Below are 18,238 nucleotides of genomic sequence, written 5' to 3' on the forward strand. Positions count from 1 at the left end.
GGACCTCGTGGCTGAAGAGTCAAGCTTCACCTGGCATCTTCCTGTCGCTATCCTGGTCCCTGGCTTGTGACCCAGACTCTGTCCCATCTGCTTTCAGGTCCTGGGAAGCTTGTTTCCGGTCCAGGGAAGGCATGGCTTGGCAGTTCCGGATGGACTGTTCCCATGAGGCACAGGGTCAGACTGATTTGCATATGGCCATGTCTGAACTGGGGTGGCAAAGTGGGCTAAAGAATGGTGATGGATTGAACCCAGATCAGTTGACTGGGGGTGAGTGCTTGTATTGTCAATGCTCCGTCCATCATTTCCTTTGGTTTTACTATGTACTTGGTCTCAGCTCCTGGATGGCTGAGTACATGAAAAAGACAACAAAAAACCTTGAGGCTAGCCAAGAATTACAGAAAGCCTGTCATGACCAAAAGGGTGTACTGACAGTTTTCCAGCCAGGACAGAAAGTGAGGGAGTTTGAGCCTGTGGCCCCAGCAGCTCTCCAAGACACGTGGAGTGGGCCCCACACTATTGTTGTACAGAAGGGAGACGTTACCTTTTTGGTAGATCTTAGAACTCCCAGGAGCCCCCATAGCCTGCTTCATGTCAACAGATTGAAACCATATGTTGACAGGGCAGACATGGTCCTTGCTCATGGCTACTGATGAGAGTGACCCTCTCCCAGACCTGCTCTCTCAGAACTCTAATGATGGATCAGTTGATGGAGTAGCCTTGGCAGGCAGCCTCACTGATCATCAGCAAACTGATTGCAGACAAGTTCTAAATCAGTTTAGACATATGTTTTCACTGACTCCAAGTCAGACTACCTGGTGCACCCATGAAATGGACACTGGAGACAGTCTGGCTGTTAAAAATAAGATTTACAGGCAACCTTATCTTGTCAGGGACTGTATCAGGACAGAAGTCCAGAAAATGTTGGATCTGGGAGTGATTGAAACTTCAGATAGACCTTGGCCTTTTCAGTAGTCCTAGTACCCAAACCTCACACCCAGGGTGGTAAGGGAGAGATGAGGTGTTGAGTAGACTACAGAGGTCTCAATGCAGTCACTAGGACTGATGCCCATCCAATTCCTAGAGTAGATGAGCTCATAGATACTATTTATTTATTTATTTACGAAATTTGCATTGCGCGGCAAATACCCGAAGGTGTCTCGGCGCATTTGATACCTTATGGAACAGAAACTAGCTGAAAGAATTATTGATCAAATAGCCAGGTTTTCAAGGATCTACGGAACGCCATGAGCGTGGGACAGGTTTTAATGGCTGTGGGCAGAGAGTTCCAGAGTCTAGGAGTTGCCACCAAAAAGCATCTGTCTCCCCAAGTAGATGTTCTAGTGCGGGGGACAAGAAGTGCGAAGGTGGAAGCTGATCGCAACAGTCTTTTGGCGGCATAGATCCTGAAAGCATCTCTGAGGAAGCGAGGCCCATTCTCATGTATGGCCTTATAGGCAATGCAAAGTGCCTTGAATTTAATTCTGCTTCTGACTCGTAGCCAGTGCAGCTGTCGTATTGTGGTAAATAAATAAATAATACCCTATTTTTGACTAGGCATAAATCATAACAGATAGCTCAATAAAATAAGAGTCAAGATTCGAGGTAGTAGGAGTTTCTGCAGGTTTATTACAGCATAAGGACAGGATCAGGACAACCTGCATAGGAACAGAATGGCAGGGCTAGAGTGGCCCGGCAGCTGCCGGGGCTGGGTCTGGGATGAGCGCGCTAACTTTTAATAACAATACATGAGCATTTATACATAGTGCGAACACATAGCATTACATTGCAGTAAGCGTAGCAGTGGGTGGAGCAGAAGGCGTGACGCGTAGCAGTCGCGAAAGATAACAGTAAAAGTGGGTGTAACTGGGCGTATACATAGACATGTGGTGCAAACGTAACAGAATATGTCATGAATGGGCGGAATCATTGGAGGGGGCTACCTAAGGAGCCGGGACCTCTAACCTAATGGTGCGCGTAAACTGGCAATGACGTATTACTAGGAGAAGCTGGGGGCTATGAACTCTGTGCTAGGAGCAGAGACTAGAGTCTGGAGGGTCGGAGCGACATGTACCTAAACCCTATCTAGTATCTGATGTTTAGGGAACATGTTGATATAAACTAGAAGTCATGAGGGGAAAAGCTAACTTGACTCTAAGACTGGACCATGCATTATTCTACATGTAGTGCGTGATGAAGAATATGAAATGACCATTAAATACAGTATTTCTCTAACGTGGAGCCGCATAGGCTAGACAATGACGGAAACTATTGATGCAGTTCAGTAGCTTAGGAATGCAGAGAAGGAGGACTGAACTGATAACTGGAACTATAACACACTCTTGGCAGACTCAGAGGCAGAGCCAAGCTGCACCGGGCACTGCGAGGCAGGAAGTAAGTGAAAGGTCGAGGATACAGGTGGGGGCTGTATCGCTCCTTAGCGAGGCTTCAGGAGACAGGAGCTGAATCTGATGTCCAGGCCCTTTTGAGGCCTAGAAACGGGGACGAAAGTCTGGAATAACGTGCACACTGAGAAACGTGGCAACGTAGCTTTACATAGGCCTGATAATCGTAGTATTCACGAGGACTGGAAACTGGCATACCAGAGGTGGACACAACTATAATCGCGTCTTGATCAGACATGGGGACTAACATATGCATATTGGTCATGCACACATAACATATGATGGATGAGGCGTAGAGACACAGAACATGGCAAAATTTACTTTTCCACATTCCCTCCTTGTCACTACGTTTCCATCAGGAAACATCAATATTCATGATACCATCTATCATTTCATACAGTATCATTTGCTCGTCTCGAATTATCTTGGAACGGGACTTAGAACGGGGCTTGGGACTAGGAATACAAGAGGTAGCGCAAATGCCGCAAATCGCAGGGCCACATTGTATACAGAGGCAGCAGCTAAATATGATCGCTACTGCAATACTTAGAAAGGACAGGACTTTCCATCCCCATGCGGAAATTATATTCCAGAACCAACCGGACCATGTCCAGGTGCCTGGATTTTGGTGTAACAGATGGGCAATTTTATGAAGTCTGGTTATAGCTGAATAAACAGACGGCGCGTTATTGGGAATGAAAATGCAGCAACTAGATCCGAGGACTCTACAGGCCCCGCCCCTATCGGCCAGTATGACGTCAAGGACGAGACGATTCTGTAAAACGACAATTCTCATAAAGGATTGCTCTTCGGTTAGGTTACCTAGAGCGGAGGCAGTCTCATCTACTACTGCTTCGAGGGTTCTTGTTAACCTACGAATTAGCTTACTATTTACAATTGTACCTAAATAAGGGAAAACACCTTTATCAATATCAATGAATTGTTCTGCGGCGGTTTCAGTATAATCGACAATCGGGAGATTTCTCTTGTGTCTAGTATGTACTAGGAAGGAATTCCTATGGTAGTCAGGTGGGGCTAGAAAAACAGGTGGCAGTAGGAAGGCAATGTAACAGGTTCCCTCCCAATCGAGGGGCAGACGAACATATGCAGTTTGACCACAAACAAAATAAGAATGACGTGAGGCTTTAAAAATAGATTTCCCACTGTCACTATACTTGATAACAGTAGTACATTCACTATGGCCTACTTGTACAGAACCCTTATTTCGGACACATAATTCGCCTTTAACTGGTAGTACTGAAATAGCAGGTGAGTCTGGAGTAGTATCAGACTGAACATTCAGGACCATGAAATTCGACGAATAATTACCTAAATTATAAACTTCATTTTCTAGATCTAAACCTGTTCTGTGGGGGAAACCTTGCTTGTCTGGGAAACATGTACTGTTAAGAAAAGACATATCTGTTGAGGATGACGTTAACGTGGACCATGCTCCACATGAACCATTATGTGAAAATGGATAAGGAAAAAGTGGCAGAACTCCCTTCGGTGTCTGAAAAGGGGGGAGTCGACCACACACCCAACAATTAGTGGCATTGCTGGTCTGGTGTGAGTAATGTAACATACGGATAAATGTGTTGTTACGCATAGCGAGGCGGTATGAATATTCGTGAGGAGGCAGCTCACTAAACGTGTGCTCTACTGTAGCATTAGCAGACTTATTTACATGAGGAACTGGAAAATATAGGAAAAAGGCATAACTGGTGCAGGAAATCATTATGCTGATGAATAATATGAAACTTAGAAAAACGATACATTGAATTGAACTTTGACTGACTCTCTCACTATGGGGGTCTATTTTATACATGTCAGAAACAGTCTAACCGTTTCACCTAGGGGAGGACTTATACAATCAAACTGACTGACTTACTAGACCGTAGTTTTTGCTTATACTCCTGTTGCGGAGTTTTCTCTAACAGGGAAGGGGTTGTAACAATGTCTTTTGCGGGACAGTCCTTTAAAACAATGTCTTGGCAGTCTTTAAAATCCTGGGACTCCTTGGAAATGTTTTTAGAAACGGGTTTCAATCCATTGAAAAGTTTTACATGAGAAAGGTGGACCCACCCCTTCCTGCCTTCCAACTTGACGGCAGTACGGGTGGTCAAGAGGACCTGACGTGGCTCCTTCCAACGAGGCTCCAGCGGACTTGATCTGTCAAAATTCCGGACCATCACAAGGGAACCTGGAACGATTTCATGCGGTGCCACCTCGGTATTGTCTGGAAATGCGGCGGCAACCTGTGAACGACATGAGTTGAGGGCAGACATCAAGGAAGCTAGGTAATCTGTCAACATATTACATGAAACATCGGTAATACTTCGGGGTCTAGGAGTACCCCACATGTTAGGGGGGCGGCCGAATACGACCTCATACGGGGACAGACCTGATCTAGAATGTGCGACCATACGCATATAAAATAAAGCGACTGGCAGAGCTACTAGACAGTCCACACCTTTTTCTTTACAGACTTTTGCAATACGGATTTTCAGGGTCTGATTATGTCTCTCGACTAGACCGGCTGCTTCAGGATGGCGTACACAATGGAACTTCCACTGGTACCCTAACAACAGGGAAATGTGCTTCATGAGTTCGGATGAGAATGGCTGACCGTTATCAGAATATACGACTCTAGGGAGTCCATACCTAGGGAAAAATTCACGAACCAACTGCTTGGCAGTGGTCGCGGCTGTGTAATCTGGGACTGGATATGCTTCTGTCCATCTGGACAAAGCGCATACAACTACAAGGACATACTTGAAACCTCGACATCGCTCCATCTGAATATAATCCATCTGGAGGACCTCAAAAGGGTGGTCAGGAGGCTGGAAACCACCTTGTTCCACCGGGACACTTTTACCTGGATTAAACTGACAACATATCATACAGGTACGGACTTTCTGTTTGGCTGCAGCTCGTAAATGCTTGTTGAACCAAATGTTCTGGATACTGTCTAACATAGCTTTTTCTCCTAAATGTGCTGGACTATGTGCGGTATTAATAATGACTTGAACCATAGAGTCGGGGAGAAACCATGTGGCTCTACCCTTTGTTAACCATCCTTGATCTGTCTGGACCCCTCCTTGTTCAGACCATTTCTTGATTTCATCGGGAGTAGCATGTAACTGGATATCTATGACATCTTGAGTAGGGTCCTTAACTGTCATGCATGTAGTCGGATCTGGAGTATGTGTCTGTGTCGGATTAGCTTGAATGTCTGGAGTCTGAGCTGTAAGCTTGGCTGTGCGATCTGCTAGATCATTACCTTGGGAAATAATGTCAGTAACTTTCGTATGTGCTTTGCATTTCATGATAGCGATAGATGTCGGTAAATGTATGGCATCTAACAGGGCTTGAATAAGGAAACCATGCTGAATCTTGGTTCCATGAGAAGTCATGAAACCTCTCTCTTGCCAGAGCACTCCGAAGTCGTGTACAACTCCAAATGCGTAACGTGAATCTGTGTAAACATTAACTTTCAGGTTCTTGGCGTGTATACAGGCTTGTGTCAGAGCAACTAGCTCTGCTGCTTGAGCGGACAGGGTATCAATACGGTGTGTTTCAATAACTTCAGTGTCAGTAGTCACTGCATACGCGGCGACTAGTTCTCCTGTACTAGTTCTCATACATGAACCATCCACATAAAGTGTCAGGTCAGGATCTGGTAACGGAATGTCTGTCAGGTCTTGTCTTGGCTTTGTCGTAATGTTAACTACTTCCACACAGTCATGTGGATCAGGGTTCAAACTGACTGATGGTAACAGTGTAGCAGGATTCAGAACGTTGCAGCGTCTAATTTCTATGTGTGGCTGGAACAGAGTCAATTCATAACCTGTTAAACGTGCAATTGTCAAGTGCTGAGTTTGTGTTCGGTTTAAAAGAACTTCCACGGAATGTGGAACTTGTACTGTCAGGGGGTGTCCTAAAACTATGGAATCACTTTGTCTGATAGCTAGTGCTGTGGCTGCAACTGACTTGAGGCACGCAGGCAACGCCTGGGCGACTGGATCTAATGTGCTCGAAAAATAAGCACAGGGCTTGGATTGTCCTGCTTGATCTTGTGTGAGAACAGATAATGCTGTACCTTCGCGTTCAGTAACGAAAAGTGTAAAAGGCTTACTGTAGTTCGGTGTAGCTAAAACTGGAGCTTGGCATAGGGCTTTCTTTAACTCATTGAAACTAAGTGTATGGTCAGATGTCCAAGGGAGGACAGTCGATACGGCTGCCTCCTGTGTCGTTAACTGTATCAGTGGCTTGGCTAGAAATGCATACTGGGGAATCCATTGTCTACAATAAGAAGTGAGGCCGATAAAGGCACGTACCTCCTTCTGGGTTCTGGGCTGGGGAAGACTCGCTATTAACTGGATACGGTCGGGTGTCAACTGCCTACCCCTCTTGGACAGCAAGTGTCCTAAGTATACCACTTGCTGGACACAGAATTGAAGCTTCGAAGGTGACACCTTGTGCCCCATCTCGGCTAGGAAATACAGAACTGTAAGGGATGCTCGCTCGCATGCACGTTCAGAACGGGCTGTGATCAGTAAATCATCGACGTACTGGAGCAGGGCAGTGTCAGTTGGCATGTGAATATTGTCTAGTTGTCTCTTAAGTGCTTGACTGTAAATACTAGGACTTTCTGTAAAACCTTGAGGAGCGCGTGTGAACATATAGCTCCTTCCATTTAAACAAAATCCGAAAAGAAACTGGCTGTCTGGATGAATGGGAACACTAAAAAATGCGTTCTTGAGGTCTATGACAGTGAAGAACGTGGCTTCGGAATCAATGGCTGTTAATAGGGAAGAGATATCTGGGACAACTGGGTACTGAGGAATAATACATTTGTTAAGCTCTCGTAAATCAATCACTAATCGATATACTGGGGGTGCATTTGGATCAGTACGTTTCATGACTGGAATGATCGGAGAATTACATACATTGGAGTCAGTTTCTACAACTACTCCTTGTGCCATGAGCTCGTCAATAATTTTGGATAAGGCTGCTACAGCCTCGGGTGGCAATCTGTACTGTCTGATTCGTGGTAACACTACACCTGGCTTGAGAGTCACACGATAGGGTGTGATTTGCATATAACCTACATCTGTTGGACCTTGTGCCCATAGATGCTGCGGAACATTAGACAGTCTCGAATCAAAATCTCGTAATACATAGTGACCCTTGAAGTCACGTAGGAACAGACGTATTCCCTCTGGGGAACAGCAAATAACTGCACCTAATTCTTTCAGTGTCTTAATGCCTAACAGATTTTCTGGACATGACTTAGTAAGTAACAGATCAGTAGTACGGGACAATGGACCTACTTCTAGAGTAACTGGCTTAGATATCTCGTTAACTATTGGCTTTCCTGAAAATCCAAGGGAAACATTTCTAGAGCCTGAGAGCGGAGCCCCTGGAACTTCGGCATGACTAATTGTGGTCCTACTTGCCCCTGTATCGATCAAAAACTTTCTGTCTTTCCCTAATACTTGACTGTGAACATAGGGACCTTCTTGATCTACAGGTATCTCGATGAGAGGCAAGCCTACCTCCCTCTCTAGGCTGTTTCATGAATATGGCTGATACTCTGGATACTCGGACTGTGCATACTGGTACATCTGCGATGTAACGTGCTGTGTTGCAGCAATAGGCTGCGGTGCTGTAACTGTCTGTTGTGCATTCTGTGACTGAGGAATCTGTGAAACTTGTTCTTGTCTAGGCAGACGTGGTCTTTCTTTAGTCTTACCAGTAGCTATGTTGTGTTTCAGAACTGCACACTCGTTTATAAAATGACCTGGCTGTTTACAATAATTGCAGTTCCCTTTAACGGGAGCTGCAGGATGACTGGCTTGATTCGGACCCCTCTTCTGACTGTCTTGAGGAACAGATTGTGCAACTAGCACTTTCATTTTCGTATCTTTCATACGTTTTCTCTCGTGTTCTTGCTCTTCCCTGATTCTATTCTGGTGATACTGAAGCATCTGGAGCATCTGGGACGGAGTATTTGCTTGCCAGGTGCTTTCGACTTTCAAAACTCGATTTTTAATTTGTGGACTTGAATTCTCGACTAATTTAGTAACGAAAAGGTGAGGGTATGACTCACTACTTGTCTTGAGACCACTGTTAATACTGAAACATTTTTCAAACCTAGAATAAAAATCACTAATATCTTCATCTTGTTTCTGTTTACAGGCTGAGATTGCATCCCAGTCTTCCTTTCTCGTTGTCAATAATCTGGGTAAAACTTGAATCAATAATTCTGGTAATTCTCTACATTTATCTCCAAGACCGGTACCTGGTACTCGTGCCTTGTCTTCAGCTTCTAGAGCTGCCCAATCGATCTTTTTCTCTCCCACCTCCCATTCTTTTTCCTTTAACTTTTCATACACCCCTGCGGGTAACAGGACCTTTAACATTTTAATGATATCTGGGTAAGTATATTCTCCCATACGGAGCATGTCTTTTAATTCTCTATGGAACCCCGCTGGATCTTTGTCATGACAGGGAATTAATTTCTTCATTTCAAGAAGTTCCATCTTTGATATTGGAGTGTATACAAACACTCGTTGCATTTCGCCACCCGTCCCTCTAACTGGGTGGACTTCTCGTAACGGATTCTGTCTGTCTATGTAAAACGGTTTACTTTCTGGGGGTGAGACATGAACAAAATGCGGGTTCAAGAACGTTCTATATTTGTGACGCTGTTCTAGAATGACACTAATTAAATCGGTACCTAGACCTCTCCATTTGTACTGGAGTAACTCGTTCAGGACATCATGTAACGGACCTGGATCAGAATGTTGACCCTCATACAGAGTAATGAGGTGCTGGATCATATACATACCCTAACAACAAGAAACCTGTAAGTCGAAAAGTACAGAGAAAGATAACGCTGGCATTGGAAAAAATTGCACAGAGAGAGTGAAATTAAACTGGCATATCAACAGAAAGCTGTTAAAGTCCTATCAGACCACCCAGATGGCGGAGCCTCATCACGTAGGACTCCTAGACCTTGGTTTGTGTGCAAGTGCCCAGACGTATTTTGGCATTGCATCACCCAGCCATGGTCTAGTCACCAAAGTTGTTCAAGCGGATGGTGTGTCTGACATGTGCAGTGCAAAAAATCAAGTGGTGTGTATAAAATGGCTGAACAGGCAAACAAATAAACTTTAATGGCGTTCGCCTGAACGTCAGGTTAAAAATTAGTGAGGTGACAGTGTGACAAAATCACTGTCTAACTTGCTTGGTAAAGATCAAAAATTAGGGCCAACATGTTTCTGCCATAGCGTGAAAGTCCACTGGCATTCTTCAGGGCCAAGCTGGAATGCTACTGCAAGTAAACTACTAATTGTGTTATAAATTAAATGTGTGGAAGGAAAAAATTTTTTTATAAACCAAAATCCAATCAAATTGGTCATACAAGACCATCCTACCGCATCTTCTTATGTAGTCCACAAGATGCAGTTGGTCTTCCCTGCAAACAATATACAAGAGAAGAAACCATGTAGATACTATACACAAGTACTGTATGAACAAAACATAGATATTACTATCGCTCTAATCAGCACTTAGAAGATAAGCGCTGCTACTGTGCCGAAACCAATGCCAGCTCACTCAACACTGAAATACGTCCATCACCATTTAGCGATGGCCCCATAGGGGGTGCGCAACCTGGCGTCACCAACAGATAATCTGTGTATCCTTTAACAAAAGTATGAACACTTACCCATCAATTTATGGGAGTTCAGCCTCACCTCACCCGGCAACTGCTCGGAATGATAAGGCCCCGCTCTAAACACGTAAATAGAGACAGTTCCAGGTTAGATATCTGCCCCTAAGATGTTCATTCTACATCATTGTTAAAACCCAGTCATTTTCTCTTTTATCTGAAAAAGGTCCCCCACCCAGGCAGAACCGGTGGACGCATAGGGCGATTAACACATCACACCCTTAGAGACATCTATTCAATTATGATGTAAATCAATATGAATGCTAAACCATAGTGTTATGCTGACCTAAAGCCACCATTTTATGCATGTAGTCAGTCCCTAGTGTTTGGTAATAGTCTTAATCAAGGGTGCTGTTGACAAACATGCTAGTAAAAACGAGCTCACTAGTTGACAAACATAGGACAGAGAACTGCCTTGCTACCTATCTGCCCTTGAATTCCCAATTCGACTGTGCATAAGCAGCCAGCAAACCACCAGTGGTCTGCACCCTCAACCATAACTCGGCTGAAGCCCCTGCTCCTACCTTACCTGTCCGTCGGTACCTTGCGGCGAGAACTCGAGCCGAAGGGGAGGCACCGACGGACAGATCAAGCACGCTTTTGTACTCCCATCGATTACCCAATTACGAGTCTGAATCGACTCAGCTGTGCTCAGGCCTAGTCCACAGCGCATGCGCTGCTCGAGCACACTTTACCTCGCGCCTGCGCAGTGCTGTCAATAAGCCCTCTGCACTCACACTACCGACAGGCCACTGAACGCGACGCATGCGTTTTCATTGGACACGGCCGCAGCTTAGCGTCGCATTACCAAGGTGCAACCGCGCATGCCCGGTCACACAGACGCTGCCACCCACGCGTCCGCATCAGGCGTCTTAGAATCACACTTAGTAGTGCGCGTGCGCACAAGCCGGAACGCGCATTATTGCCGTTCGTGATCACAAATGAACGAACTCTGGCAATAAGCCAAAATATTTACATGATAGCGAAGACCAGCAGTAAACTATGTCGTTCAGGGTCACGCCTACATACACATGTATTTGCTTAATGCAATTTGATTCATGCAATTGGGAGTACAGTACCTGTCCCAATAGTGAAATCCAGTGTCTATAAATACTATCCCAGCACCACTATCAGTGTCAGGCTTAGTTCCATTTGCCACTTACTGGGTCATATCCTCCATCATATAACACCATGTTGGAGGGTGCGGACTGTATTGACACTGATAGTGGTGCTGGGATAGTATTTATAGACACTGGATTTCACTATTGGGACAGGTACTGTACTCCCAATTGCATGAATCAAATTGCATTAAGCAAATACATGTGTATGTAGGCGTGACCCTGAACGACATAGTTTACTGCTGGTCTTCGCTATCATGTAAATATTTTGGCTTATTGCCAGAGTTCGTTCATTTGTGATCACGAACGGCAATAATGCGCGTTCCGGCTTGTGCGCACGCGCACTACTAAGTGTGATTCTAAGACGCCTGATGCGGACGCGTGGGTGGCAGCGTCTGTGTGACCGGGCATGCGCGGTTGCACCTTGGTAATGCGACGCTAAGCTGCGGCCGTGTCCAATGAAAACGCATGCGTCGCGTTCAGTGGCCTGTCGGTAGTGTGAGTGCAGAGGGCTTATTGACAGCACTGCGCAGGCGCGAGGTAAAGTGTGCTCGAGCAGCGCATGCGCTGTGGACTAGGCCTGAGCACAGCTGAGTCGATTCAGACTCGTAATTGGGTAATCGATGGGAGTACAAAAGCGTGCTTGATCTGTCCGTCGGTGCCTCCCCTTCGGCTCGAGTTCTCGCCGCAAGGTACCGACGGACAGGTAAGGTAGGAGCAGGGGCTTCAGCCGAGTTATGGTTGAGGGTGCAGACCACTGGTGGTTTGCTGGCTGCTTATGCACAGTCGAATTGGGAATTCAAGGGCAGATAGGTAGCAAGGCAGTTCTCTGTCCTATGTTTGTCAACTAGTGAGCTCGTTTTTACTAGCATGTTTGTCAACAGCACCCTTGATTAAGACTATTACCAAACACTAGGGACTGACTACATGCATAAAATGGTGGCTTTAGGTCAGCATAACACTATGGTTTAGCATTCATATTGATTTACATCATAATTGAATAGATGTCTCTAAGGGTGTGATGTGTTAATCGCCCTATGCGTCCACCGGTTCTGCCTGGGTGGGGGACCTTTTTCAGATAAAAGAGAAAATGACTGGGTTTTAACAATGATGTAGAATGAACATCTTAGGGGCAGATATCTAACCTGGAACTGTCTCTATTTACGTGTTTAGAGCGGGGCCTTATCATTCCGAGCAGTTGCCGGGTGAGGTGAGGCTGAACTCCCATAAATTGATGGGTAAGTGTTCATACTTTTGTTAAAGGATACACAGATTATCTGTTGGTGACGCCAGGTTGCGCACCCCCTATGGGGCCATCGCTAAATGGTGATGGACGTATTTCAGTGTTGAGTGAGCTGGCATTGGTTTCGGCACAGTAGCAGCGCTTATCTTCTAAGTGCTGATTAGAGCGATAGTAATATCTATGTTTTGTTCATACAGTACTTGTGTATAGTATCTACATGGTTTCTTCTCTTGTATATTGTTTGCAGGGAAGACCAACTGCATCTTGTGGACTACATAAGAAGATGCGGTAGGATGGTCTTGTATGACCAATTTGATTGGATTTTGGTTTATAAAAAAATTTTTTCCTTCCACACATTTAATTTATAACACAATTAGTAGTTTACTTGCAGTAGCATTCCAGCTTGGCCCTGAAGAATGCCAGTGGACTTTCACGCTATGGCAGAAACATGTTGGCCCTAATTTTTGATCTTTACCAAGCAAGTTAGACAGTGATTTTGTCACACTGTCACCTCACTAATTTTTAACCTGACGTTCAGGCGAACGCCATTAAAGTTTATTTGTTTGCCTGTTCAGCCATTTTATACACACCACTTGATTTTTTGCACTGCACATGTCAGACACACCATCCGCTTGAACAACTTTGGTGACTAGACCATGGCTGGGTGATGCAATGCCAAAATACGTCTGGGCACTTGCACACAAACCAAGGTCTAGGAGTCCTACGTGATGAGGCTCCGCCATCTGGGTGGTCTGATAGGACTTTAACAGCTTTCTGTTGATATGCCAGTTTAATTTCACTCTCTCTGTGCAATTTTTTCCAATGCCAGCGTTATCTTTCTCTGTACTTTTCGACTTACAGGTTTCTTGTTGTTAGTGCATTCATACTGGGGGTATTCACCTGTGTTGTCGTTAAACAATTTCCCTCTGACCCTCCCCTACGAGTAGTTGTTATCATATACATACCCACCAGTCGTTGTTCGGCTGGGGGCAGTTTCAGAAACATTTGTGCCACTATTTCGTCTGGAAAAGTGGTAGAATCAGTAATCCATCGGACTGCTGATCGCACTAGTTCTTGTTCATGCATAGTACTTAATTCACTGTAACCGATTCGTGATTTCAGAATGTGATCGGTAGCTTGAAACACTTGTTCTAGGGAACCTTGTTCTGGTACTGAATGATGAAAAATAGACTTGGGTTCTAGACGTAAATGGCGATCTGGAAATCTAGATTTTCCTACATACGCTATTCTGGCGGGATTCTCGTCTTCCTCTTCAGGATCAGAGATACTTTCTTTCTCGCTTACTTGTGCTGCTTTACGCTGTTCGTGTATCTTTATTATCTCTTTACGGATTTTCTTGTACATACTCTCCATAGCACCGACGGTCTTGTGCTTACCCTCGGCTATATTATCACTCCACCTTGTCAGGATTCTCATTTCGGCGGAATCTTTAGACGGGTAATCTTGTTCTCTTATTAGACAATTGATCAGGAACTTTAATATCATGAGCTGGATCTCGGCTTTCCTTTGAGACATGGCCTCGCCAATACTTTCTGGATCATCCCCTGTACGGATGAAACGATATATTCTGTCTAGATCTTCTTTCATATTTGGTAGGGTGACTAGATACTCGGCCACCTTTCTTACGCGGAATGAATATAAAACCATATTATCCTCGCCTGGGACTGGATCATAGCAACATTCGGCAAGGGATTTTCTTATTTCTGCAACAGTCTGATGTCTAGGCGTACGCTGGGACGCTTGTGCATGTAATTCGGCTAACGTTAAACGCTTGTGTGGCGGCGGGGTTTGAGGAGGACCTCCTCCTGCGGCCCCTAAACTAGAATCATCGACGGACATTCTTCGTGGCGGAGCGGGAAGTTGAAATGCTGGCTGGACCGGGGGTACCGTAGCAGGTACTCCGGTGTCTGGAAGAGCGGGAAGTGCCTGATTTACAGGGACTGGCGGAGTGCGAACAGGATTTGCATATTCTGGGACTGTGTCGTCCAAATAGGACGAAATAAAAATATCAGCTGCGGTCTGTTTGTGACGTAGCTTGGTCGGAACTAATGGTGGCGGGAAATTACTGGATGCCTCTGGGGTCGCTTTTGGCAAGCCCTCGGCAAGAAGAGGATACATACCCTTAATGAGGTCATGCCTCTGTCTGTCTGACTGTTCGGCTTTGACTCGTTCACCTATCTCGATTAATTCTCTTTCTTGGGCTCGTTCTTGGGATTCTCTACTTAACTCTGACTTTCTGACTTCCTTTTCGGTTCTTCTATGCGCTTCTTTACGCCATAACTCGATGGCATCTTTCTGTGACTGTCTGGCTTTCTTTTTCCATAATGCTTCTTCTACTCGCATGATACATTCGGCATCCCATGTACCCGATACGGGCCATCTATACTTTTCTTCTAACTGTTTGGTATACTCTACCCATAAATCTAGATACAATATGGCGCTTATGCCATGTTTCTGATACATAAAATGACCTGGACTGTCCCTAGGCGGAACAGGAACTGCTGCTTCCAGCAGACCCTTTCTAGTTTTTAACTGACGTAACTTGGAAAATATAGGCATGACTGAACTGTAATCTGGACACAATATAATACACAATAAACACGAAATCACGTCACACTCATACCACAACATTCAAATACATGAAGAACATTATAAATAACAGTTTGAACAGAATATTACCTGGAATACTGAGAGCAGAAATACAAGAACTTTCTCGAGAACGGAACAGACTAGAATTACTGGATGCACTGCTGTAACAGTACGGAACATACCGGTCCCATAAAGGAACGCATCAAGACCCGTATCCACCTAGGTGAACACTTCGTTTGTGAGTCTGGGCACCACCAACCCACGGACCAGGAGTCAATTTAGATTGGTCCTGTCTAGATACTACCCCAGCAATGGTACTCACCGGGCAGCACGGAACGGAAGGCCTTGGACGGGACTGGACTGCTACGACGACGAACTTCGGACTTCGGACTTCAGTTACGGGTGGGCCTCCGGATACCTCGGACCTTGGACTCTCGGCTTGGGCTCTGGTCGGGACTCGCCGCGTTCCTCCACCGTCTCGTTCGGATGCTGGACCGCCTCCTCCGTCTCCTCCGTGGGCCTGAGGGATACTTGGAGCAGAAATATCTGCCAGTGCACGGTATGGTTCCGTCACGACTGCAGAGGGTCAGGGGGTCGGCGTGGCTTCACCGACGCGTGGGGAAAGGGCAGGTCCCTATTCGGGCGCCATTATGTGGTAAATAAATAAATAATACCCTATTTTTGACTAGGCATAAATCATAACAGATAGCTCAATAAAATAAGAGTCAAGATTCGAGGTAGTAGGAGTTTCTGCAGGTTTATTACAGCATAAGGACAGGATCAGGACAACCTGCATAGGAACAGAATGGCAGGGCTAGAGTGGCCCGGCAGCTGCCGGGGCTGGGTCTGGGATGAGCGCGCTAACTTTTAATAACAATACATGAGCATTTATACATAGCGCGAACACATAGCATTACATTGCAGTAGGCGTAGCAGTGGGTGGAGCAGAAGGCGTGACGCGTAGCAGTCGCGAAAGATAACAGTAAAAGTGGGTGTAACTGGGCGTATACATAGACATGTGGTGCAAACGTAACAGAATATGTCATGAATGGGCGGAATCATTGGAGGGGGCTACCTAAGGAGCCGGGACCTCTAACCTAATGGTGCGCGTAAACTGGCAATGACGTATTACTAGGAGAAGCTGGGGGCTATGAACTCTGTGCTAGGAGCAGAGACTAGAGTCTGGAGGGTCGGAGCGACATGTACCTAAACCCTATCTAGTATCTGATGTTTAGGGAACATGTTGATATAAACTAGAAGTCATGAGGGGAAAAGCTAACTTGACTCTAAGACTGGACCATGCATTATTCTACATGTAGTGCGTGATGAAGAATATGAAATGACCATTAAATACAGTATTTCTCTAACGTGGAGCCGCATAGGCTAGACAATGACGGAAACTATTGATGCAGTTCAGTAGCTTAGGAATGCAGAGAAGGAGGACTGAACTGATAACTGGAACTATAACACACTCTTGGCAGACTCAGAGGCAGAGCCAAGCTGCACCGGGCACTGCGAGGCAGGAAGTAAGTGAAAGGTCGAGGATACAGGTGGGGGCTGTATCGCTCCTTAGCGAGGCTTCAGGAGACAGGAGCTGAATCTGATGTCCAGGCCCTTTTGAGGCCTAGAAACGGGGACGAAAGTCTGGAATAACGTGCACACTGAGAAACGTGGCAACGTAGCTTTACATAGGCCTGATAATCGTAGTATTCACGAGGACTGGAAACTGGCATACCAGAGGTGGACACAACTATAATCGCGTCTTGATCAGACATGGGGACTAACATATGCATATTGGTCATGCACACATAACATATGATGGATGAGGCGTAGAGACACAGAACATGGCAAAATTTACTTTTCCACAGTATGGCCAAGGAGGTTGCATGACGTTTAGGGATGCCGAGAAGGACCCTTGCTGCCGCATTTTGAACCGACTGCAGTTTATTTAAAGTTTGTTCTTGTGCGTTAAGAAAAAGGGCATTGCCATAATCCATTTTGGAGAAGACCAAGGTGGTCACCAATGTTTTCCCTGCTGAGGCCGGGAGATAGGGAAGTAATTTTTTAATTTTCTTCAGCATGAAAAAAGCGGATTAGACCACCGAGTTGACATGATGTTTAAAGGATAGCTTGTTATCAAAAACAACTCCTAGGTTTCTGACCTTGGCAACCGGGACAGGGGGAGAACCCATTTGCTTTGGCCACCAAATGGGAGACCAGTCCGGGGAAAGGTTGCCAAAGGTCATCACCTCGGTCTTATCCGAAATAAGTTTCAAGCAGTTCCCCGACATCCAGGAGCAGATGGCAAGCATCCCCTCCTGGAATCTCGAGGAAACTGCTGGGCCATCCTTATGTACAGCCAACAGCAGCTTTGTGTCATCTGCATAAGTGGTTAGAGACAGCCCGTGCGCCTTTATGACCCTCGCCGATCCGCTACATATATATTGAACAATGTAGGGCTTAGCGAGGAGCCTTGGGGCACACCGCAGGGTAAAGTGAAAAAGGGTGAGTAGAATTCCCCCAGTCTGATTGCCTGCGTACGGTTGGCCAGGAAAGATGTCAGAAGGTCTTTGGCCAGATAGTTGACCCCCAAGGATGCGACACGGTCGATCAATATAGAGTGATCGACCGTGTCGAAAGCGGCAGACAGATCTAATAGTATAAGGACTGCCGCCCCCCCCCTTGGTCTAAAATGGCCCTAATTTCATCGGAGGCCTTTATCAGGGCGGTTTCGGTACCATGGCCCTTCCTGAAACCAAATTGCGTGTCATCCAAAAGTTGGTGCCTATCTATGAACTCTGAGAGCTGCTGATTCATCAGAGATTCAAAGATTTTGGCCGGAAAGGGGAGACAGGCAATAGGTCTATAGTTGGCTGATTCTCTCGGGTCAAGAGAGGGCTTTTTCAACAGTGGTCTTATGACTGCTTTCTTCCATGTATCTGGATAGATACCGGTCTGAAAAATGGAATTGCAGATATCCGTCAGAGGAGGAGTAATAACCTCTGATATAGAATTGGATATTGAAGGTGGGCAAGGGTCCAGAGGGGTATACACCCGTTACAACGCATCTTTTACTCCGCACTACCATTACAACGCGACTTTTACTCCGCATACCATTACAACG

Source organism: Lissotriton helveticus, chromosome 9 (genome assembly GCF_964261635.1).
Source record: "Lissotriton helveticus chromosome 9, aLisHel1.1, whole genome shotgun sequence".
Taxonomy (NCBI): Eukaryota; Metazoa; Chordata; class Amphibia; order Caudata; family Salamandridae; genus Lissotriton; species Lissotriton helveticus.